This window comes from Alligator sinensis, unplaced genomic scaffold (assembly GCF_000455745.1).
Source record: "Alligator sinensis unplaced genomic scaffold, ASM45574v1 scaffold233_2, whole genome shotgun sequence".
In the NCBI taxonomy this organism is placed as follows: Eukaryota; Metazoa; Chordata; order Crocodylia; family Alligatoridae; genus Alligator; species Alligator sinensis.
The window spans coordinates 3,382,747-3,406,825 of record NW_005841941.1 but is presented as its reverse complement, the minus strand read 5'-3'; the positions used below and the strand labels follow the sequence as shown (position 1 = coordinate 3,406,825).

The following is a 24,079-nucleotide window of genomic DNA, read 5'->3' as shown; positions in this document are numbered from 1 at the left end:
GAAAATCCTCAAACAATTGCAACCCATACTAGAAAGAGACCCTATTCTTAAAAAGATCTTTCCAGAGCCACCCATCCTAGCCTTCAAACAAGCAGCGAACCTCACTAACTTCATCACCAGAAGCAAACTTCCTCAGGCCCAGAACACACCAAATGGATCCAGACTATGTCATGACAAGCAATGCAAAACCTGCCAACACATCTCCACCACCCCCACTATTACTACACCCCACAACAGAGCCATCACAATTCCTGGATCTTACAGCTGCACCTCCAGAAATGTAATATACCTCATCCAATGCACCAAATGCCCTGATGGAAAATATGTAGGAGAGACCAAACAACAACTGCGCACCAGAATGAACGCACACCGGAAATCTATCAAAGACAGGAATACCCAATTACCAGTGGGGGCACATTTCTCACAAGAAAACCACTCTTTCTCCAATCTCTCAGTCCTGATCCTCAAAGGAAACTTACAAAACACTTCTCAGAGACGAGCCTATGAACTCCACTTCATCAACCTCCTGGATACTAAAATTCATGGACTAAATATAGACATTGGATTCACAACACATTATAACCTGCCTGACATCTGACTCCCTAGGTACTTCTCCACTATTCATCCCCCTTCTCTCCCCCACCCCCCCAGCCTGTCTCTCACCCACTGACTCCTCAATCTACATCTTCACTGACTGCCTATCTTGTATGCAGACCAGCCCAGCCTCTGGCTTCCTTACTTTTCATTCCATCCAGGAAGAGTGCACACCAACTGCAGATGCTTCTTCAGTGTGATGAAGGGTTTTTAAACCAGGAAGCTTGCTAAAAAATTTTTTTCCCAAGTATTTAAGTTGGTCTAATAAAAGATATCAGATTCACCCAAAGAACCTTGTCTGCCTTGTGCAAAATGAGACATTTTGATCATCGAAGTCATGACTCATTCATGGTCAGCTGCAAGCTGACTGGGGCAAGAACACTGCATTTGTGCAGACTTTTGGACTAGATAAATCTCAAGGTCCCCTCCAACAAAGTGATTGTATAAGAGCACTCAGTGTCTTGGAGGACTGGATACATAGGGCTTAATCCTGAAGTCCTCCTTTATGCTCAAGCCCTCCCTGAAAAAGCCCAAGATGAAGTCACATAACCCAAAGCTTGTCTTTGTACCCCCACCATCTGTAACATCCAGAAAATCTAATTCAGAAGGTAACACTGCTGCCTGTAGCTGTGTGAGTAGCTGTGACTCAAGCACTGTTAGAGCTTTTAATGGTGATGATCACTGACAGCCTGTGAGGGAGGGAGGCAAAAATATTTACAGTGAAATTCCAAAAGGAAGCATATGTGTGTTTTGCTTCCACGTCAGAATGACTCCCATGTTCTCAAACGAATTGGCATCTGCTTTGAGTACCCCTGTTTTACTGCCAAATGTCACTGCTTTGTATATTCTTGTAAATAAATTGCTGTTTTTGTGAAATGTTAACCAAATGCAAAGGTGGGGGCCTGAGAGTGTGCAACAGAATTTTGCAGGAAATTTCACTCTCTTTTTGGGCAGTCTGTTTCTGCAGTTTAGTATGGCCCTCAGCTTCTGTTCAGGGAAGTAACCGTATTCAAGGCCTCATTTGAGCTATAAATTAAGCATGTACTTAAGCACTGTCTTGGTAAGGGATGGACTTAAGGACATGATTCATTACTTTTACAAATCTTAATTAGTGACATGCAAGAGTCTAGGCAACTTATTCCTTGTCTTTCTATATGCTAATGAGGCATAATTTCAAAATCTGTGCCAGCAGTCCCTCTGTGTGTAAGTGCCATGTGCATCCAGGTGCCAATCTGTGTATCTACCGTTGCTGAGTAAAGTTAGGAAAAGGTTCCTTACTAGAGCAAAAGGCAGTTAAGAGGAAGGCTACAAGAGTTTATACCATTATATTTTTCATATTTTTATGGGGGTTTGCAAACTAAGAATTATTTTTTTAAATGGGAAAGCCCCAGTGAGAAGACTGCTTTGTTATTAATCATTGATTACAAATGAGCAGGCTGAAGTGACATCTGTTATAGAGCTGAGTGTACAGCAGTGGGCTTGGGGAAAGCATCAGCATAGACGAGCAGCTTTGTGTGGGTTTTGGCTTAACTGAACTCCCTTTGTCATGATACCTCGTGAATTGCCTGGGGAGGGGAGTTTGAAGGAGCAGTTCTCAGTTGATCTGTTTTAGCTGTCAGAGACAGTAATCCTTATTTAGCTTCTTATCTGAGCAAAAATCTGCAGTCTGCACATCTCAGATCAAAATCCCCATTGGTCAAAGCCATCATTCCTAAACAGAGTGCTTTTAAATTGTATCCATAGATCTTCCTTGCACCAGAATATTTCTGGTTCACTATCTACTGATGCCTGCAGTTATGTCTCCTCATCAAATTAAGTAGAGGTGCCATCAATAAAAAGAAGTAATGCAGTGTATTCTTTTTGGATGTCTTACCATCCCTGATTTGTTTGGGGAATACTGCACTTGATTAAGACTGATAAGCTGTTGGTGGTGCTCAGAGCTTGGTACAAAGCAGCTTAGATTGAATCTATCTGTGTTACTGGGAGCCAGATCATCGTTTAGGAAAAGGCAGGCTTATCCCCTACATTTGCTAGACCCAAATACGGTGGACTCGTGAGGCTGTCTTGGCAACTCACCAGTGATATGTCTTGGTCCAGCATCTGTTCCGCAAAGTTTTCTTCAAGAGAACATCTATGTGAAATGTGCTACACCACAAGAATAACTTGTGAAAACTTGTGATGCCCATGGGGAGGAGGCTTCGTACGTGCATGCTTTAGTGATTACAGGAATAGGATTTGAATGAGAGCACTTGTGGGGCAACTAGTCCATCCAATGAGATGATGTAGGTTGGTTAATGGAGATCTGCTTGTTACTCTGGATAACCATGTTGTATAGAATCCATAAGCATCTAATAAACTTTATGCTCTTATGTTAACCTCACAGGTGCAATATCATTATCTCCACTGTGCACTGTTGTGATGTAACTGGCAGCAGAATCTGGCTTGCTGAACATGATTCATATTTCCTAAAACCCCTTTATGCAACTGTGACAGCATGAAGGGTCCTTTAAAGTTGGCCCCTTTACACCTATTCTGTGGCCTCTTTATATTGCCAGAGAGGTATAAAGGGGCCTCAACATAAATGAGAACTGAGCCACTTGTTCCTGGTAGATGTACTATAACTATATGCTGGTGCTGTGGACTTTTGCACCTGATCCAGCAAAAAGAAGTCTGGGGAAAGGCTGCAACTGGCTTGAATGGGAGTTAGTTCAAGCCCTTTGTGTTTAATGCATTCTGCTTCCTTTGAATGATTTGGTGCTTTATTTAAGTAAGCAACTCAGATTTAGATTAGATAAGGACACTGCAGATAATTCTTCTACTTAGAGATAGTAACTCTTATAGAGCAGCTTCTTCATTCACCCTGCAAAGTAAAATATAGATAAATATTTTGCAAGTAAATAGAGAGAGTTTTAGCAATGCCAGGAAAATGATCTTGTTAGGAACGGAATACTAAAAAAGATAGAAAACAATTTCAGATGAGTTTGTGTAGAGCTGTTTTGTTTTACCATCTCCTCAGTTAGTTCCCTATTTGGAACAGTGGGCCAATTATATCAAGGAACAGATAGCTCTTGACTTCTGTGAGTTTTAAATCAGGCCATTGTGTTTTGTCCACACACATTAAAAAAAATCAATTTGAAGATCTGATTGCACACTGCTTTCCACCTGCTGGCCATTTACCAAGGTATAGGGTGGATGTAAAGGGCTGCCCATCTGATTTGTAGTACCGGCATCTTATACCCACTTTGCAGTGGTTTAAAAAGCTACCCAAGATGCAGGGCAATGAAGTATTAGTCCTGAAATCCTGGCAGTTGACTGAAGCAGGAGATTGGTAATGGGATACTGAGCCTTTCACCTCTTGTCATCATTCTGAATGTGACTCAGTTGGTCACGACTAAGAACCATTATTGGGAACATCTACACAAGTTGCTACTGCCACTGAAAAAAACCATGTGGCGATGGTACTGCTCAGTAACACCAGTTATTGCGCAGTCATTTACTACTTGCAATGTAGTAAAGTAGTAAATAACTGTGCAGTAGTAAATGACTGTGCAGTAACAACTGCGCAGTCTGCCACTCATGTAGACATGGCCATTATGTAGTAATAAGTGTTAATGGATGCAATTCTTAGGGAAAAGGTGCCTTTATAGTAGTCTTGGATTGGCATCCTTTCTAGCTGATGTGGAAAGACTGTGGGACTTCAGGCAATAAGAAAACATTGGCATGGCTTTCACTTGTCTGTGATGATCCTGTTCTGTGGAGGAAGAGAAAATGAAGGCTGAAGCAGGTCAGGGACTCATTCCCCTTCTTCTTCCCCAAGAAAAATTCAGGTGAAAGTAAAAAAAAATATTACTTGGTTTGTTTTCACAACTTTTCAGGTTTTTGTCCAAGGAAAGCAAATTATTTCTGTTTTCAGTTGCCTGCAGGTTCTGGAATCTTTTGGACAAAGACCAAAAATGTTCAATGGAACTTAAATTTATTTACAGAAATATCAGTAAAAAAATGTCACTTGATTCTGTTGATCTCTGATCACTTGAGAGTACTATTCATATTTACCACAGTATCACTAAATAAAATAACAGGAGATGGAGGTAATACCATTATTTCTAACTGAATGCAGAACAACTGAGTTTCTTGATTAGTGACTTTTCCACTTGGATAAAAGCTTCCACCAGAGAGAGTGTGTTTTTGCCTGGATATTTTAATGCAGACTCTGGGGCGGGGGCAGGAGAGAGGAACTGGAAGAATTTGTAATGATTTAATCCAGACTGTCAGAGATAGGGAAGCATTCTCTTGCTCATGGGATGCCTGCCAGAACAGCTCAGTTGTGCTTTGCTTCAGTTTTCTCACCCGTACCAATTGCAAGGCAAAACACTCTCACTGTCTTGGATCCCAGATGGTGTCTCTGTATTTCTAGAAGGGGCTGCTATTGGTGGAAGCTAGATATGAAGAGTGAGATTACAATCAAACAGATCAGCATCTTGGGGTATTACCCGAGGATTTACTGTTTACACTGCAACCCAGGATTCACCTGCCTACACTGAAAATATTTACACACAGCACACAGAGCTTGCAAGCTGTGATGTTTTGAGGATTAGCATGTGTGGTAGCAGATGGGATGGCAAAGAGTTTGCCTACGGCAGGGAGGATTTACACCTACGGTATCACTGGTCTCCCTGCTGTAGGGATTTTTAATTTGAAGCATTAAAACTGATGCAGGTTGATGAATATGAAACGTGAATTGTGTTAGCTTTAAACGCTTCTGCCTCATCCTGAGTCACTACCAAGTGAAGAACATTGATAATAACAGAGTGTATTTCTACACAGCACACTGTGGCTCTAAGGTAGTGTCACAGCTTAGATGTAGTGCAGCTAGGCTGGCAAAGTTCTTTTATTGCTAGTGAGGAGGGAAAAGTCACAGGCAGCTAAATGAAGTGGTAGTGAGAGACTGGGACATTGACTCTGTCTTGCCTCTAGAGTATAAGCTCTTTAGGGCAGACCCTGTCTCTGTATCTGGAGAGAGAGGCAGAAGGCAGTGTAGATTTGCACCATATGCACTGTTGAGCAAAATATGGCTCTGACCTCAGTTGGTAATACATTTAATTACAGTGATTACCAACATCTCGTGTGTTAGATTCTGTCTTGATTTTACCATCTCTCTTGGCCAAAGAATATTGCTAATCCTGATCTTCCAGCTTCTGAGGCTGCAATGGCATTTTGACCATGTGTGATGAGTTTGTGGTAACCCAGCCCTTTTTTTTTTTTGAAGTTATGGGTAGTTTAAATTTGTGTGAAACTTTTGCCAGGAATTCAGTGTCACCCAGAAGCCTTCCACGACATCTTTACCTGGCTTCAGCATTCCCTGTTGCCTTTTGCCTCATTTTTCTAGGTAGATGGCATCTCTGGCTGCTCTCTTAACACTAATGGACCAGATCGAAAGGACAGAGAGAAGGTGGTGAGGCATCTCTCAAACCTGCACTTTCTTGTCTCTCCTAAGAGCCTATTCCCCAGGTGTGGCAAGGTAGAAGGGCTGCACAAGCCACCTTGCAGCTAATCCAGACTGCTCTCTGCATGTGAGTGATAGAAGCAAGTCTGTAAGGGTAATGTGAAAGTGGCTGTGTAGCAGAAGGTTGTACCCTTTCCTTCTCTCAGCTGGCTGGAAGGCCCTCTAACAATTAAGACTCAGGGTTTGGAATAGCATTTTTTGTCTGCTCAAAAAGCCAGAAAAGTAGATCCCCAGAGAAAGGAGTGAAACACTCTTAGTAGTGTGAGCAGTCACCACCATCTTCGTTTCATCAGTGTTTCTACACACCAGTCTACGATGCAGGTATCGTAGGGCCTTGTTGTCTGTAGCTAAATAATTCAGCTCACTTAAAGATATAATAAAAATTATTATAGAGATGAGCCAGGAGATTTGGTTCTGTATCAGGGCTTGGATTTTCCTAGTGTGTTTTTATTGCTCTTTCTATGATGGTAACACTAGGAGACTGGGACTCATTTTACAAAAACATTAACAAATAGAAGGCCTCTTTCAGGAAGGACTGGCAATCTAAGAACAAGATGAGAGACAACAGATGAGTGCAATGTACACACTTGGGGAGCATGAGGTAACAGTAATAATACCTATCCCTTACATATCATATCATCTACAAAGAAGGTTGTTATCATTAAACTATACTACAGTTGAGAAGCTAAGGCATGGAGAGGTAAAATGACTTGGCTAAGATCATCCAGCAGCCCAGTACCAGAATGAGGTATAGGTCTGGATTTCATCTGTGTGATAGACAGTAGTCAAAGCATACCAGCTTCTTTAGTCCTAAGCATCGTCAAACTTCAGCTGTATTTGCATCTGAGGGTTTTAGTGTGAGCCCATCTCTATGAAAAATATACTACTGTACAGTATTACTATCCAGTACACTGCATTTCAGTGTTATTTTGACTTAGAAATTTCCCATTTTGGGGATTATTTTAATCAATACTCTAAATATGCAAAACTCTGCTTAAACTGCTGTCCCTTTTTCCCTCCCCCCCTCCCCTCCGCAAGAGTTTATATTATAGTATCATAACTGTACCAAAGGAGGAGTTATGTTGACTACCCTTGTTGTTTGACAAGTTAATTAAGTCCAGAATTTGAGAGCTTTGAGCACAGACTCTGAAGTGACTCTCTATGGTTGATAAAACAGAGATTATCATACAACAGAGATTAACAATAGAGATTATTTTAATGTATAAAAACTAGGACCATTGTAATCAGTAGGAATCAGATTCTACTCATAGTAAATATTTCAGTGGAACTACTCTCAGGGTGCATCTGCACATGCATTTCATCTGACCTATGTTTACTTTAGTTTAAAATACTCTGGAGTAAGTGCTCTCAGGCAGGTGTCTACACATGCGGAGATTAGGGAGAAGATTTGCTGCTCTTTGCACCAAGCTTCCTGCAGCCCTGCAATGGGCCTCTGCCACCACTGCGGAAGCTCCAGGCTCCCCCTGGGTGTTAGCGCAGGAGCTGGCAGGGAGCACTGGGCCAGTAGACAGCTGTCTGCTGTCCCCAGGGTTGCTTCTGCTGCTGGGGTGGGGACAATGTCCCCCTGCCCCAGCAGTAAGAAGTTTCTGGCCCTGGCTCCCCAATCAGGGGCAGGGGACTTGGAAAGAGCTGCAGGGAAGGGGAAGATCCCAGCTCCCTGCCCCAATCTGCTAGTGGGGCAGCCAGCAGCTAGCTCTCTCTGGCATAGTGGGGCAGGGACCTGGGACCTACCCCACCCCTGCAGCTCTTTCCAAGCCCTGTGCCTTGATCTCTGGATCAGGGCATGGGACTGGCCTGGAGAGTTCCCAGCCTGCACCCTGCATGCCAGGTGCAAACTGGGCAGCTTGTTCCTCGCTTAGCTCTGCAAGCCCGGACCTGGGGGAACAGGCTGGGGGGCTTGTTCCCTAACCAGTTCCATGAGTGCAGAGCTGGGGGAGGGGGGCAGGCTGAGGGCTAATCAGGGAACAAACTCCCCAGCCTGTCCCCACCTCTCTCCCCCAGGGGAGGCAACAGACTCCCCTGCCCCTGCCAGCAGGGAGCTCTCATTGCCAGCTTTGTGTCTGTGGTATTTTGCTCCCGGTCGGGCATTTACATGAATACTACCATACCTCTACTAATCTTGAGTAAATTTGCTACTTGCATTTGCAGGTAGCAAATTTACTCGGGATTAGGGAGGTTTATTGCATGGTAAGCATGTGCACATATAGATGCACATGCTTATTTCACAGTAAATTATGTTAATGCGCAGGTAAGTGTCTCGTGTAGATGCCCTCAGAGTAAGATGCTACTCAATGGGAATATAAGTCTCATATTCTGGTCCATAAAATATACAGATGGGCAAAAAGAAAGAATTTGAAAGGTGTACAGAGAGTAAGATAAATTAAATAATTGATCTAGGTGATGAAACAGCTCCTGTCTACACCAACAAAAAGCCCCAAACCAATCAATTACCTGAATTGCTGAAGACTTGAAAAAGTATGGGGGAAGCTTTGGGAAACTAGGCATTGGGAGGAAATCATCTGTGAAAAGCGATGATGGCAATTGAAAAGTAACAGCATGATTAAGGGCAAGTGGAAGGCCATGGAGAATCAGGCCCAAGATACTTCACAAGGCCTTACAACAATACTGTAATATTCAGATAATTATTTTAGTAATGGGTAACACTGAGGGACAGGTGTCCTAATTTTCCCCTTGTATTCTATGGTCCACCTTTTCACATATGTATTTGGTTGCGAAGGACAGCCAAGATGGGTTGGTTGTATGCTTTTTATGCATTTTAGCACCAAGGTCCAGAGATACGTTTACATCTTATACTTTGAAAAAAGAATGTAATAAGTTCAAGACCAATGTGGCAGAGTGGGAAATAGAATTAGCATTCATCCTAGCTTCCATTTCTTCAGGTATCTACTCCCTCCCCTCCAGATACACTCCTACACAGACCACAGACATTATTTCATACATTCTCATGAGAAATTAAACAGAGTTACTGAATGCATAAATATTAATAGAGCCAGGGGAGTAATTTGCAATGAATAATTTATTCCACAAATTTTGCTTCTTGCTCTGTTTGTGAATTGCCCACAAGCAGATTTTGATTTTCCTTCATTTGCTTCTGTGTCTAATTTTTGCTCGCTAGCTTGTTTGTGAGTAGTTCCTTGTGACTAATGAAGTCTGGATTGGATGTAAAGGTCATGTGTTATTTTTTGGTTCCCCAATTGGACAGTCAGAGCTCAGAATTAGATTTGCAGAAGGAATGTTCAGGGTTTGAAGTTTACACTTGCTGTCTGAGAAAGTTCTGCCATATTTACTAGCAGAGCCCTTGTTTTCAGCATGATCACCTGCAATATTCTATTCATGAAGAGCAAGCTCTGAAGGAAAATTCATTAAAACATCTGAGTGCATACTCATGGAAATGTTTGTTGTACCTGCTCTGCTCTAAATATTATGGTTGAGAAGGACAGCATTATTCCCTTGATCAAAGAAAAGAAGACACCCTTTTTTGGCTTATAGCATATAACTTTCAGTTGCTTCCAACTGTGTGGCACTGTTTAGGAGACTGTAGATATTTGTCTAAATGTACTTGCAATGCTCCAAATACTTGGCCTAAATTAATCAATGTGAAGTAGGTAAGAAAATATCAGCGCACTCTTCTGCTCTTCAAAAAAATCACCCACTTGAATGAATTATTTAAATTATTTTAAAGATATTAGCTGGACCTCTCATTGTAGCTTGAGAAACAGAAAAGGACCTTCTTAATGGAATAGTTTCTTATTCCATAAGTAATTCCATTGAAATCAGTGGAGCTACTCATTGGATGTGTCTACATGTGCATTTACTCCACAGTAATTTACTGCGTAGTAAGTGACTGCGCAGTAAGTGGCTTTTAGACCAACATCTACATGTGTAGGCATTACTGTGGAGTAACACTGTGTGTGCTCCAATTTGGGAGTAAAGTTACTCCCAAATTGGAGCACACACACAATGTTACTGCACAGTAAGAGGTCTACACATGCCTTACCGTGCAATCAGTAAGTGGGCATAAATTTGCTACCTGAATCATGCCCAACTCAGCATAAGTCACCACAGTTACTGCACATTATGGGCATGCACGTATAGACACAGGCCTGTACTGTACAGTAATGTGCAGTAACTTTTGGCTACTGTACACTAACTGTGCGCATGTAGATGCACCCATTGTGTAGGGTACTATGAAAGTAAGTGTGTCACACTGCCTGTAAGTGATTTTTTTTTTTGCTTGCTCATGATGCTTGATGTTTGATTTCTTTGGATTACAGTGTTTATTCTCACATATTAAGGATAGGATCTGAACTCATGTAGGCCCTAGGCAAAGCCAGTGGTTTAATTAGATTTGTGCAACGTCAGAGTTGTGAATAGAATTTAGCCCTCTGTAGTTAGGAATTGGTGTGGCATTTGGCATTGCACTGCTAAGATGTACAAAGTATCAGCATGATCCCATATACTCCTTGTGTTAAAGAAAATTAAACCACACATTCCCAGCTACTTGTTTGCTTTCACTCTTAGACCATGTGAGTTACTATTACATTCAGAGAGTTCATAGATTTCATAGATTTCATAGACTTTCAGGCTGGAAGGGACCCTGGAGGATCATCGAGTCCAGCCCCCTGCCCAGGGGCAGAAAGTCAGCAGGGATCATAGGATACCAGCAAGATAAACATCCAAATGTCTCTTGATGGTATTCAAATTGGGTGCTTGAACCACCTCCGGCGGCAGTCTATTCCAAAGTTACTATTACATTCAGATGTTTTACTCCACATCTCAATAATATTCCAGTGAAGAATATGAAAAATTCATATGTTACTCAAAAAGTGGCCCCAACAGCAGTCGATTTGGATTCTGCTATTGAATTTGTTTTCAACTTGGGTGCTTTTCCAGCAGCTTAATGAAAAAGCATAGTCAAACCCTTAGTTTAGCAATCCAAAGAATTTGTGTCTGCTTTTAACTCAACCTATTTGAGTGATCTCGTTTGCTAAATGAGGAACATGAAATACTATGTCTGTCTGAATGCCAGCCACCTACCATTAGCATTGATTGTTCTATGTTTTAGTTAATGAGGCAACTCCAGAGCTGATGTGATTTGTCATAGGTCCATTGAAGTCACTGAATACTCAGACGGCTAAGGATCTCCCCCAGTATTTTGGCCCTTTGATTACTCAAACTTTGGTTCTTTTCTCTGGGGATTTAAATGTCTTACTGAGCGCTGGGTTACAGTGGGTCATTGGGAAGTTCACAAGGCTGTGAGCATAGGAGGCATCTTCGATTGACTTCATCTGATACAGGCACACAAGAATTGCAAAAGTGGATCAAACCATCAGTCTCTCTAATCCAGTATCCTGTGTCTAATAGTGGCCACTACTAGCTACTTCAGAGGAAGGTGAAAGCAGCTCCCACCAGGCAATTACATGATAACCTCCGCCCATGACAGTCTCTCATCCTAATTCCAAATAGTGCCATCATAAACTACAGAGCTGTCAAACAGAGGAGTGAGGAGATTGCTACATCAGTGTACCCTTATCACTTCTAGAAGAGCATGGCAGGAAGCATGAGGATAGGTGGAATGGATCCCAGACTGGAGAGCAAGTCCAGCCTATAGGCCATCTGCACAGCCTTGTCCAGGATAACAGACAGCCATTTAATTTGCCATTAATCCTAATTGCTAGCATGGCTACACTGTTCCTCTGTCCCTTCTAGTTAAATGTTGTTATATTTTTGTTGCTTTTTATGGAAAGATCTATAATTATCAAAAGGAATGTTGCCGGTGTTTGCAACTTATTGTAAGTCTTGGAATACTTGTTATTTTCCTTAAAGCCTCCTCTTTTGGAGTCCTGGGATTCCAAGGAAAAAATGTGTGTGTATGTGTGTGTGTGTGTGTGTGTGTGTGTGTGTGTGTGTGTGTAGACAAGGTTCCTTGGGTGAATTTGATATAATTTATTAGACCAACTTTTAAAAGGATTTTCCTGCCCTTTGTTGCAGAGAAAAGTGTGAAAATATGATTCTTGATGGCTCAAACAACAGTAGGCAGCTAAAATGATTGTATGATGTTACTCCAATCTGCTGAGTCTTAGATACCTGACAGATAATTTTGGGGTTTGGCAGTATCATGTTGGCGTGATTTTTCTCCTTCACAGCTGTGGCTTGAAAAGAAATTGTGTTTATTGTATTCTCATTTGGTACCAAGCCCTGTGTAGGTTTTTAATAGGAGAAGAGTAAGAATCAAATTAAGTAAGCAAGTAAAATGGAAACATCAGCAACTTACAGGCTTAATTTTTTTGGCGTATGATTTGAATTGTCTGTTGCACATTATAATGAAGACCTGTGCCAAAGCCAACTTTTCCTTATGTCTCTAAGAATATCTTGACCTTTCAGCACTGATGCCTGTTTAAATAGATACAAACAAGCACCAAGTTTAAAATTCAGCATGGCATATTCATGTGTACTAAAACATAAAGGGCCAGACTGTCAAGAAAGTGCACGTATAGTTATGTGCCTAATTATGCATACAGAAAAAAGGTGGTTGCATGCACAAATAACCAGTTAATTGTGCATGGATTTCCTATGGCTGCACATGCAATCTGTGTAATTGCATGCAAATTAGGCCCTTTTCTTACTGCCTGACCCTAAACATTCTGGTTGGGAGCCCTCAGGATGATGCCAAGTGCACAGCGAAATTGCATGTGATTTCTAGTACTAATATCTCACTTTGGAGACCAGCAAGTAGTAGCAGTTTTATAGTGATTTGGGTTCAGGCCCTTTAACCAGCCCAATCGGCATCAGTTTTGCAAGCCCTTTTGCACTGCATCTTCATCCCATTCCCTTCACTGCTGACACATTGCAAATAACCACAGTAATGTTATCTATAGTGGTTGTAAACAGATGGTTGTAAAAATGTTGATGGTAATCTCTGTGCATAAGGAATTATGCATGATGTTTTAAGTTATATTCAAATTGTGGGGATGTCTCACGGTCCATATCATGGACCAGGGTTTGAAAAAAAATGTACAAGACTCTGAAGAACCCAGACTCAGAAGAATTTATTGCTCCTATTACTGTGACTCACTATCCTCACTAACCTGATATGACTGAGGCATGCTACCAAATGGTGTATGGTTCTTGTTTTGAATAGATAACTCCCATTCTGTTCTGTCCCCTCACATGTGACACTTTAAAACAATGAGTAGAAAACTGTACCTAGTTCAGAGATATAATGACAGGGTCTGTGTCCTGGGTGGTGGCAGCTGCAGGAGCCAGGCTAACTAGGGCGGTTGTGGTAGCTGAGCTGGCAGTGGCAACAGCTGCCATTCTTGTGCCTCCTCTAAGTGAGCACCTAGGGCTGGTGCCCTGGTAACCCATGACTCTTCTTGCTCCTGCCTGGCCTCATCAAAGAAGCACAGACCCTTAAAAAAGGTTGCTACGGTATGGTTCCTCTCTGATCCATGTTTACTGGTGGTATTTATCTCTCTGAAATGCAGGAGCAGTGGTCTGAAAAGAAACCATGAAGAATGCTGAAGCAAGATTAGATCTGCCGAAGATCTAAATGCTTAATTTTAGCCTTGTAATCCATTCTTGAATTTAGAGACTGAAATTCCTCCAGGGAATATCACAAATCCATATAATGCTTCTAAGTGCTAGATTTTTCCTTTGTGCCTCTTAATTAGGTGCCAGAGGTACAAACCACAGTTGTAGCGGTGCAGTTCTGCAGCTGGGGCAACAGTGTGGTGCCCAGGGCAGTGCCAGCTCTTGCCTATATGAGAATATCATCCCAGACCAGTGCTCATCTAATCTCTTCTTAAACACCTCTAGTGACAGAGAATCCACAACTTCCCTAGGCAGTCTATTCCACTGCCTCACTGTTCTAACAGTGAAAAAGTTTTCTTGATATCCAATCCAAACCTATTTTGCTGCAATGTCAAGCCGTTGTCCACATCCTACTCTTTGCAGCAGGAGAGAAAAGGTGTTTTCCCTCTTCTTCATGGCATATTTTTATAGAGGGACATCTGAGTGTCATTGGCTAGGAGGTAGTTTTGCTTCGGCTCAAAGCCAGCCAGTCTTTGATGCCCATGGCAGAGAAATGGAATCCAGCTGGGCCCAGCGCTGATTTATAGGCAGAAGTAACCTAACCATTAGTCAGCACTACTACATAGTCCTGCTCTGGGGAAGGAAGTAGATGGGCAAGAAATGAAAAAGGGAGCTGGAAAGAAAGGGATGAGGAACTAGGAGTAGGGAAAAGAGGCAAAAGGGAGAAGAGAATAGAGGGCCATGGAAGTTACAGATAGAGTACATAGGGACGGAAGGTGGGGAAAAGGAACAATAATGTTGGGGGGAAGCAAGGATAAGAGATGCAGGGAAGTGAAATAAGTCATGGAGTAGATGCAGGAGTAAGAGACAATTCCTCGCAGGGGACTCCCCTACCCCTCTTAACAGCATGAGTGGCCTCCACTCCACATCTTGGATCATGCCCAGTATTGGCTTTCCCTGATTTGTCCCTTAAAACAGGTGCCACAGGCAAGAAGCCACATGCTGGCGAGATGGCTGCTCTCTGTAATGCAACCAGCCCCTGCCCTCCACTGCTCTCCGTGCTAGCCATTCTTGCCTGGAAGAGGAAGGAGCACTGATCACCAACAGGGCTGCAGGCTGAGGTGTGAATCTGTAAGTTGGAGGTAGGCAGATCTCCCATGCTGGCAGCAGGGTCATGGGTGGAGAATGGGGCAGGCAGGTGGGACAGTGTTGAGAGGAAAAAGCAAACCAGGAGACAGTATCCAAACCTCCCCCTGGCCCTGCCAACCCCTCCCCACCTCTTCCCCCAGCTCTTTCCAGCCTGGTTTTGAAACTTGGCAGCTTCTTTATGGTGTCAGCTGGCCCTGTGATGGGTTAGTGCAAGGCTTCAGCCAAAACCCATTTCAGGAAGGCACAGCATTCCTGAATGCTAGAGACAGATGAGCAGGGTTTGCAAATATAATCTGCTAGTGCCTGACAGGGAGAGGATTCCCTCAAACTGTCACTTCCATTGGAGCTAGAAAGGGTCTGTCTTTGGCTGTCTTTCTCAGCACAGCCTGACTCATTTCTTGTCACACATTCTGTGGACTGCGCTGGAGCGCAATATTATAAATCTTCCACAGTTAAGCACCAGGAGAAGTCTCCTTCTAAAATTTGTGAGAGAGCTGTGGCAGTATTGGATTTTCAAATAAAATGATTAACAGGCAGTCTCAAGGCAACAACAGAGAAAACAATCTTCCTCTTCTTTGCCACTTTAATCTCCAGAGGACACTTTTGTTTACGTTTTAATGAAAAGGGGGGAGGAGCGGGGGAGGATTGTTGTAATCTTGGAGCTGAGTAACTCTTGCATTTGAATCTTTCGAATGTTTGTTCTTATCAATCTGGCAGTCAACCAGAATACCGTATTAAAGAGGTACAGGGGCTTACTTCAACTTTAAATATAGCTAGTTACAATTATTGTCATTTCAAGTGCATTTGACCTGGGACTTTTAACAGTGCAAAATGATTCCCTGTGAAAATCGGTTCTAGGTGTCATAACACAACAATATCCATCAGACTTCATGAAGCAGAGAATTAAAATCTGTTAGGAACGTTGCAGAATGCAGTTCAGTTCAGCCATACCCAGAAGTATGGACGCACACTGTTTAAAGAAACAATGACTTTAAGAGGCTGTCAAAGCAATATAGGTATTGCTCTTACAGCACAGTACAATCAAAATCTGACCTGTTTATGTTGTGGTAAAGATTGCTGATTAGAGATATCAAAAAGGACGGTTTAATTGCAAACATTTTCAGACTGTGACCCCAAATGTTATATTTGGAATCTGTCAACCAAAGGTAAATTGAGCTGTCTTCACAAATACCAAACATTAGGGGTGCACCGATAGAGATTTTGGGGCCTGATGCCAATATTTAAGGAGGCATATTGGCCGATATTGATCCGATATCCAATACAGCTGGCTCCAGGTGGTAATTCCAGTGTGTTGGAAGGGGAGGGAAGAGGCATGGGGGGCAGATCAACACCCGTCACAGTGAGGGACGGGGCAGGGGCAGGCGCTGCCCAGCTGGGGCAGGGGGGGACACGGGACAGAGCCACAGCTCCGAGGGGGGAGACCCGGGTTGGGGGGTGGGGGGGGACACGTGTCTGAGGAAAACGTTCAGTCATTTAGATGTTCATGACTATGGTCTAGGGAGAAACCCTTAAAAGGTTCACAGAATAAGAAATGCTAACAGTTTGTCCCAGAACACTGCAAAGTGCATCTGAATGGTAGTCCTGGGATTGCATCATTGAATCAATGGCAGAAAGTAGCAGTGCATTCAGCTGCTCACAAAACCCTGATTATAAGGGGATGTGTATATATGCCATTCCTGGGACTTTTCTGTTCCCAGACAAACACAGGCACAACTTGTCCCCAAACAAATATAATGTCTATTCCCAGCCTGTCTCATACCAGTATTTTTACCCAGCTTCTTGAGCCAGCTTTGCTGTTATGATTACATTGCTAGCAGTGCCAGAGCTAGATAATTTAAGGTCATTATATCCATGACTATAAAGTCATTATATCCATTATATACCACCATGGAGATGCCCTGAGACTGATTTGGAAAAAACAATGTCTCTCTTCACAGTGGTATAGAGCAGGGCTACATCACTCAAGTCATTGGTAAGTGTAGATCTGGTCTTAAAAAGAAGAGGATCTTGACCTGTATGTGTACACATCCCATGGAAGTTAATGAATGTTGTGCACGTATTTCTGGTAGTAAATTTTGTCCCCACATTTCATAATGAATGGAAGATTGAAAAAAAAAAGTAATGACAAAAGCAACATGTGCATTACACTTACAATAATGTACAAAGAACAGGGCCACTGTGGTCATTAAAGGGAATGTAGACATCAGTTTCTTGTATTGGTGTCTTTTCTAGTTTATCAGAAAGGAAGGTGAAAATATAGTATGTGTGTGTACAAGAGTGAGCAAGAGAGAGAGAAAGAAACCCAGAGATTTCAAAAATGAATCTATAGTATAAAAATATGTTGACCTGTTGTGGTCATTCTGAGTTCTTTTCAAGAAAAGAATTGCTCTATTATTTTTCTGTAGTAAAAAAACAAGTGAAAGCTAGGAGCTGACATTTTTCAAGGGGTGACTTAGATCTATCAAGGGGTATCTCATGCCTGAAAAGGTTGAGAATCACTGCTCTGGATTAAAGAACCTACTTTGAAGAGGCTAGATTTATAAGTGTTTTATATATTCTGGCCACTAAAGGAAGACAAAGAACCACATTGGTCCTACAGGTTTAAATGCCATTTCTACCAATCTCTGAACTGCATACACATTCATGGAACTGGTATATAGTTCAGAGTGGCCTCTTCGGAAATGCCCAATTAAAGCACTTAATTCTCCCCTATGTTGTTTAAGTCACTTAATTGTTTAGGACATTTAAACAATTCTCCCAGCATGATGCCATGGTGGGGTGGAGGCAGAAGTAGTCTTTTAATCAAGGGCTACAAATATTAAAGTATAGTCACCACAACCCTGTGCACAATTGTGAATGCCTTTCACTGAATGTGTCTGGATTTCTTTTATGTTTATCCTTAATATTGAATCTCCTGGGTGGCTAACACTTGGTTTGAGGATATTTACATCAAAACTCTATTTTTCCTTGACTGATATGAACTTCCACCTTCACTTCATATTAATGTACTTTGTGTCTGAGAATTAATTGCAGTAGTACCTGATCCAGAACTCATTGAAGTCAATGGAAAAGTATGTATTGATTTCAGTGGGCTTTTTGAGTAGGCTCTTGATCGTTAAGATACCCTACAAGCACTTAGATTTCTCCAAGACTATAGGACTGCAAGCTAGTACTGTTATCTGCTTTAGTCCCATGTGCAAAAGACACAGGCCTTAATCAGTTGTGTTTTGTTCTCCTTTCTAAGCACTGATCTGGGAATGGATGATCATATGAATGGGCTGTGACCCTATCCATACTTCCTTATAGAAAGGCCACACTGCTCTCTTCAAGTATGCCTAAGATCACACAAAGTCCTCCCTTACTCTCCTGGGTCTTTCTCAAAGTCATGGAACAGGTATTAGATGGGATGAACAGATCAGAAATTCAAAAAATTCAACCACCTGGATCTTCTGTTTACCATTTTACTCTTCTTTGCGCTTGATCCATCCCTACAAAATTATTGAGAGTTGATGTACTTGTCATGCTACCAGCTTCACACTGTACTGCCCCTTTTCTTCAAGCTCTAGCTCACAAAATATCTGTATCATCCTAGCAGCTCCCTTAAAAAGCCTAATGAGAAGATCTTGAATGCCTACTCAAATAGCAAAGCAATACTTGGGCCATTTACAGGCTTAATGCTATTTACTGCAAAGGGGATACAGTTAGCACCACCTGTAGTATGTGCTGCATATGGTTATTTTTTATTATCTCTTATTTCTTTAATGGCCTAGAGAGCCAGCCAAGATTGAGGACCCATTGTGCTAGGCACTATACAAGCATTAATAAGAGGCAGCTTCTGCCCTGAGGAGCTAATAGATTATAAGTACCCAAGACAGAATAAGGAATGAATGTTATCCCATTTTTCAGTTTATAAATGGGGAACTGAAGTGAGAAAGGACATGTCTTCATCATGGCAGTAGGGTGCTCAGTCTCATCTGCTCACATACTCCCTTTTTACATACATCTATCGTGGAAATGAGGGGGGTGAAGATTCCCTAGGTGTACCCCAATCTACCACTCTTGAATACATTAAAAACCAAGGGCTTGAGCACAGTGTCAAGGGCCCCTTTCATAATGTCTTAACCACAGTTCATTTCTAACATGTATGGAATAGGAGTGGGTGGGTGGAAACTGTTTTCCTGATAGCACAACTTAACACTCTGCTATCACTTACTCAAAGTGACCCAAAGCCTGCGGCATAGTGAGAAACAGGACTCAGCTTTCCTGAATCCAAGATCAGTGTCTTGGCTACAAGAGGCTCCCTCCTCTTCAGACACAGAATACATTACCGTGAAATGCAGATCTCTTTCATAGTAACTCAACACAGTACAGGCTTCCCAGCAATCAGAGACAAATATAGATTAGAAAGAAATGCTTCCTATTCCTATGGAAGTGGATGGTAGTAAAGTAAAAGGTCTGGCATGTGTCATAGATGCAAATACTAGCAAAAAAAATCATCAGTGGTGTCTCACTCATGCAGTTTTATTGTGGCTCCATTAATGCTGACACTAGATGCCAATATAAAGCTGAGTTAAATGAGTAGTGTCACTTAATAATGGGAGGGATCACTTAAATGTGAACAATATCCAAGAAACAGAAATTATCATGCTTGACAACTATTTAAATTACTTTGAGGTAGTTAAGACTAGTGATGTCAAGCTGGGTCCTGTTGTATTTGTACCTGTAGGCTCTGAGAAGCGCGCTAATAAACTTATGGTACTAATAAAATTAATGAGATGAAAAACTAGTTTTCTGATGTGGTAAAATGTGAATATCTCTGGCATGGAATTAGGCCAGTGAAAGCACGCCCCATTCCCAACCATTCCTTTATCAGGCAATAATAAGTCCTATCAACTTCATTTTACTTTCTTCCCATTAAATTTGCTGATGTCATTGATTTCAACTCATCTAAGGTAAATGTTTCTCATGATTGTTATAGTTTTTGGTTCCTAGATAAAGGTATGGGTAATATATTCCATATTATCCCTTTGTTAAGTCTGATTTTAAAAATGTGACTTTAGCACAAGACCAGATTTGAAATCTCTTGAAGTACCATTTTATTGAATTCATATATGTAGAAATATTTCCCATGTTGTTATCAATAACTATCTCCCATTATAAAATGGCTAAGTACATAGAATGGAAGAAACCCTTTAAATAGAAGACCTCTGCACATATATACAGTGCTTCAAAATTAAAAGGTTTGTTCTGTTTTGCTAGAGAACCTGTTTCAAAAATATTCTCTAGTTCATATATGGAGAATTGCTCTCAGACCGCTTATTTTTGAAAACATAAGAGACTTTAAGAGTGTTTGCAGAGGGTGTAAATGTCCAAGTCTGTGTCTACATACACACACCCTGGCTGTGTCCCCATAAATGCGCATGTGCAGTTTGCAGTGTCGCAAACCCGTCTGCAGCACTACAAACCACACGTGCCACATATGCACGTATTCACTGTACTGCTAATTTGCAGTGCAGAGGATTTTTTTTGACACCAGATAATCCCAGTGCCAAAAAAAAACCTTGGCAGAAAAAAATGGGGTTGTGTATATTGCTGCAGCATGCACCAACCCAAAACTGGAGCCTCGTTGTCCTGAGCCATGCTCTGGCTGCCAGCCAGTGATCCGTGCACCTGGATCACTGCCACTGCAGCCCCGGGAGGCCCCAGGACTCCAGGAAAGGCTGCTGGAGCCAGCACAAGTACACACCCCAGCCTCCCCTACCCACCTGGGGCAATCAGCTATGAATGAAAGCACATGTGTGGGGCCATGTCTGGAGACAACTAGTAGTGACACAAATAAGTGCATACAGAAACCATTTCTTCTCCCAAAGGTTTAGCCTAGAGAGGCCAGTGGTCTAGTGAATGAGAGAAAACCTAGGAGTCAAGGTTTTGGTCCCAGGTTGATCACTGATCTGCTGTGTAACTTTGGGCAAGTCACTGCCATTCTATATGCTTTCATTTCTCCTTCCAGCCATTGCCTGTCTTGTCTATTTGGGTTGTAAGCTCCTTAGAGCAAGATCTGCTTTTTATTTTGTGTGTCTATGGCCATTTCTGTACAGTAAATTCAGCATGCTTAACAGTAGTACCCCCAGGCAGGCTGGATTACTTTGGAAAAGCTGCCTCTTAAGACAGAAGTGATGTAGGTGTGTCCTTGTACAACTTCAGGTGGGCTAAGTAAGACTGCTAAGTGACAGGGCAAATCAGCTGCAGATGTGGCTATGCTTCTTCCAGGTTAGGAGGCAGGTTGCTTTAACAGTGCAGCATGCTTTTGGGAGCAGCTATCAGATATGGTACATTTCCCCTGTAGACACGGCCGACAGCAAAAGTGTTAAATTTCTTTGGCCTTGCAGGCCAGATGAGTGGCATGGGACTAGTCCACAGGCTAGATCAGGCCCACAGACCCCTGCATGCTGGATCTAATACTTGTAGCAAACACTCTGGCCAGTCTGGAAGGGGACCCGGCAGGAAGAAGCCTATGTTGCAGGCACTTTATTACTGCCATGGGAACAAGCCCCAATGCTAGACTTCTTCCTGCTGTGCTGCTGCAGCTCTAGTATGGCTGCTTTTGCTCTGGTACTTGGCAGCCAAATAGGTGCTGAAGTCCCAGCAGCACTGTTGTTACACAAATTGCCAATTGTTCAAATCATGAGTGAGATCTTATGAGGGAGGATAAGGCAAGATGCCACATTTATTGATTAAGCACTTAATACACACACACCACATTCATACCCCAATTTCTGTTCTGTGCTGGTATACGTTACCAGTCTTATTGGTGCTCGGATCAACTTAGTGGCCAGCCAAGTTGATCACGAGTAGGAGCCAAGCTCCTGCCGATCCATCCTGTCAGACGAACCAATGCTCCACGATGACATGCAGAACAAGACCCAAAATTGATGTCTCACCCCGTCTTTTATAGCCTTGTAAATTCACCCAGTCCTCTGGGATTTTGCTGGGTTATCACTGTGTTCTTTCTTGAAGGTTGATTGTCGTTGTTCTCTCACTGTTCTGGAGCGGATTCTTCTTGTTTGATCTTTTATCTGTCTGCATTCTTCAGCCAGTCACCACCTGGTATTTTCCTTTTCCACAAACACACTCTCACCCATACAGCATACAAAAAAGTAAAAGGTTGAGCACTTATGTCAAGCTACAGAACAATACAAAATAGAGTTTCTTAAGGCAATGCAAAACACAAGAAAATACATAAAATTAAAAGCAGTAGGCAAAAAGTCTATTTGTATAACACTGTGGTTTGTTCCCATGGTGGCAGTCAAACAGCGAGAGCTGTGGTGCTGGAGTCCCAGAAGCACTGTGAGAAGAAGCCTGGTATCATGGGTGCTTGGCTGGTGCTGCAAGAATGAACTGAGGTGCTGGACTTCTTCTCACAGGGCTGATGTGGCTCCAGCACTGTCTCTTCTGCCCAGGTACTTGGCTGCCACCACAGATAGATCCCCAGTCCCAGCCAGGGGCAGGGCAAAGTCTGTGGGCCAGATGATCTGGTTCTTCAGGCCAGATCCAGCCCATGGACCATATGTTTGACACCACCCATCTACAGGTCCCAAGTGTCATTGGGACATCTATTGCTACTGTATTATGAAGTATGATGTAAGTCTAAGAAGTATATTATAGGGGGAACATGTTCCGAGAATTACAACTTGAAGAATATAATTATCTCAGGATGTCTGCATACACCCAGCCTAGGAAATGAAATATGCTTTCAAGTGACTGAAAACACAGTAGAAGGCAGGAGAGAGACACACCTGATAGGGTAACTGAATTAGAAATGCATCTGTTTTTGGCAATAAGAGCTCACTTCATCAGAGAGCAGGCTATCAAGTGGAGAGTGGTTTGAATACAAAAGAGAAGGAGGGAGGAGAGGAGCAGGGCTGGAGAGGCAAATAAGTAATAAACCCATACTGACAGAGAGGTCAAAAGCTATACCTGGTAATGGGATAAGAATCTACAGTCCCTGTTTAGACCATACTTAACACAGTCTAGTTTGTTCTGCAATTTCACATTCAAGTCAGCTTTTAAAGTTCTGTTTGGAACAGCTATGCTGAGGTCAGCGATGGAATATCAAGGAAGGTTAAAGTGTTTGCCACAGGCTTCTGTGTACTTTTGGACTCGACGTTAAATCTTTGGTGTTATATAAGGAGAATTGATCAAAATATGGGATTTCTGTGCCACAGGATACTGACCTTACAACATTTGCTTTATTCTAACGTGGGAAAAAGCATTCAAATTTTCCAGACCAGAAATTCAAAAAATTCAACTAGGACACACCAAAACAATTCATTCTGCCATTTTATCTGAAGGACAGAATTCTGTTTCACCTGGTGGACAACCAAAGTTACGACCAACTCTGAGTTACCTGCCTGAAGTCCCCCTCTCTGCATGTAAGTCCCCCCATTATAAGAATAGGAAGACCTCTGTGCATCTCTGGGTGGTGATGCATCAATTTTTCATGTTGGTTCAAAAAATTAAATTACCATCAAACTGAACTGAACTGAAACATTTCATTTACATTCCCTAATGAAAAAATAAAATAAAAGATTTGAGATCAGCATCTTCTCCAAAACATTTAAATTTTGTGGATACTGTATTTTCCACAAATTTTCCAGTGGGAAATTCCCAAACTGTCCCATCCATAAGTTAGTAGTACTAAATGAGGCAGGAATCCAATTCATCCTTTCTCCTTTCACAGTTACTCATGCACATGTGGTTACAGAGAGACATTTTATTTATTTAAATATATATTGCAAATTCACTATGACATAAATACATGTATGTAAGAGACAGCTGTGTTCCCTTTAGACAGCACTAAGTCTAGTTTTAAGCTATAACTACAATTAGCCCATGCACTCCTGTTAAAATAGACCTCTCTGTTGCAAATGTACCCTGGGTGGTAACAAAATGTGAAGGACAGAGCATGTTATACCTATTCATATTTTCAGACAGTGCTAAATGTGTGATGTTCAAAATTGCTTAGTTCAATAAATGTAACTTCTGTAATCAGATCATATGGAGATTGGCTATATTATTCTGACTATTCAAAAACTGCTGAAGTCCCAAACCTCACTTACAATCCCATCTTTTCCTTCCCAGCAAGTTCTGAGGCATAGCACTGCAAAGAATTATACATGTGCATGTGTGTGAGTGTGATTAGGGGGAGGGAAAAGCATTGCATGGCCATAAACAGCG

At 42.1% G+C, this 24,079-nt stretch overlaps 1 protein-coding gene across 1 annotated transcript in view; it reads left to right on the top strand.

Annotated features, from left to right (window-relative positions):
- VWC2L (von Willebrand factor C domain containing protein 2 like) overlaps positions 1-24,079 on the top strand; it is an 87,892-nt gene that overhangs the window by 62,842 nt on the left and 971 nt on the right. The window lies entirely within an intron of this gene.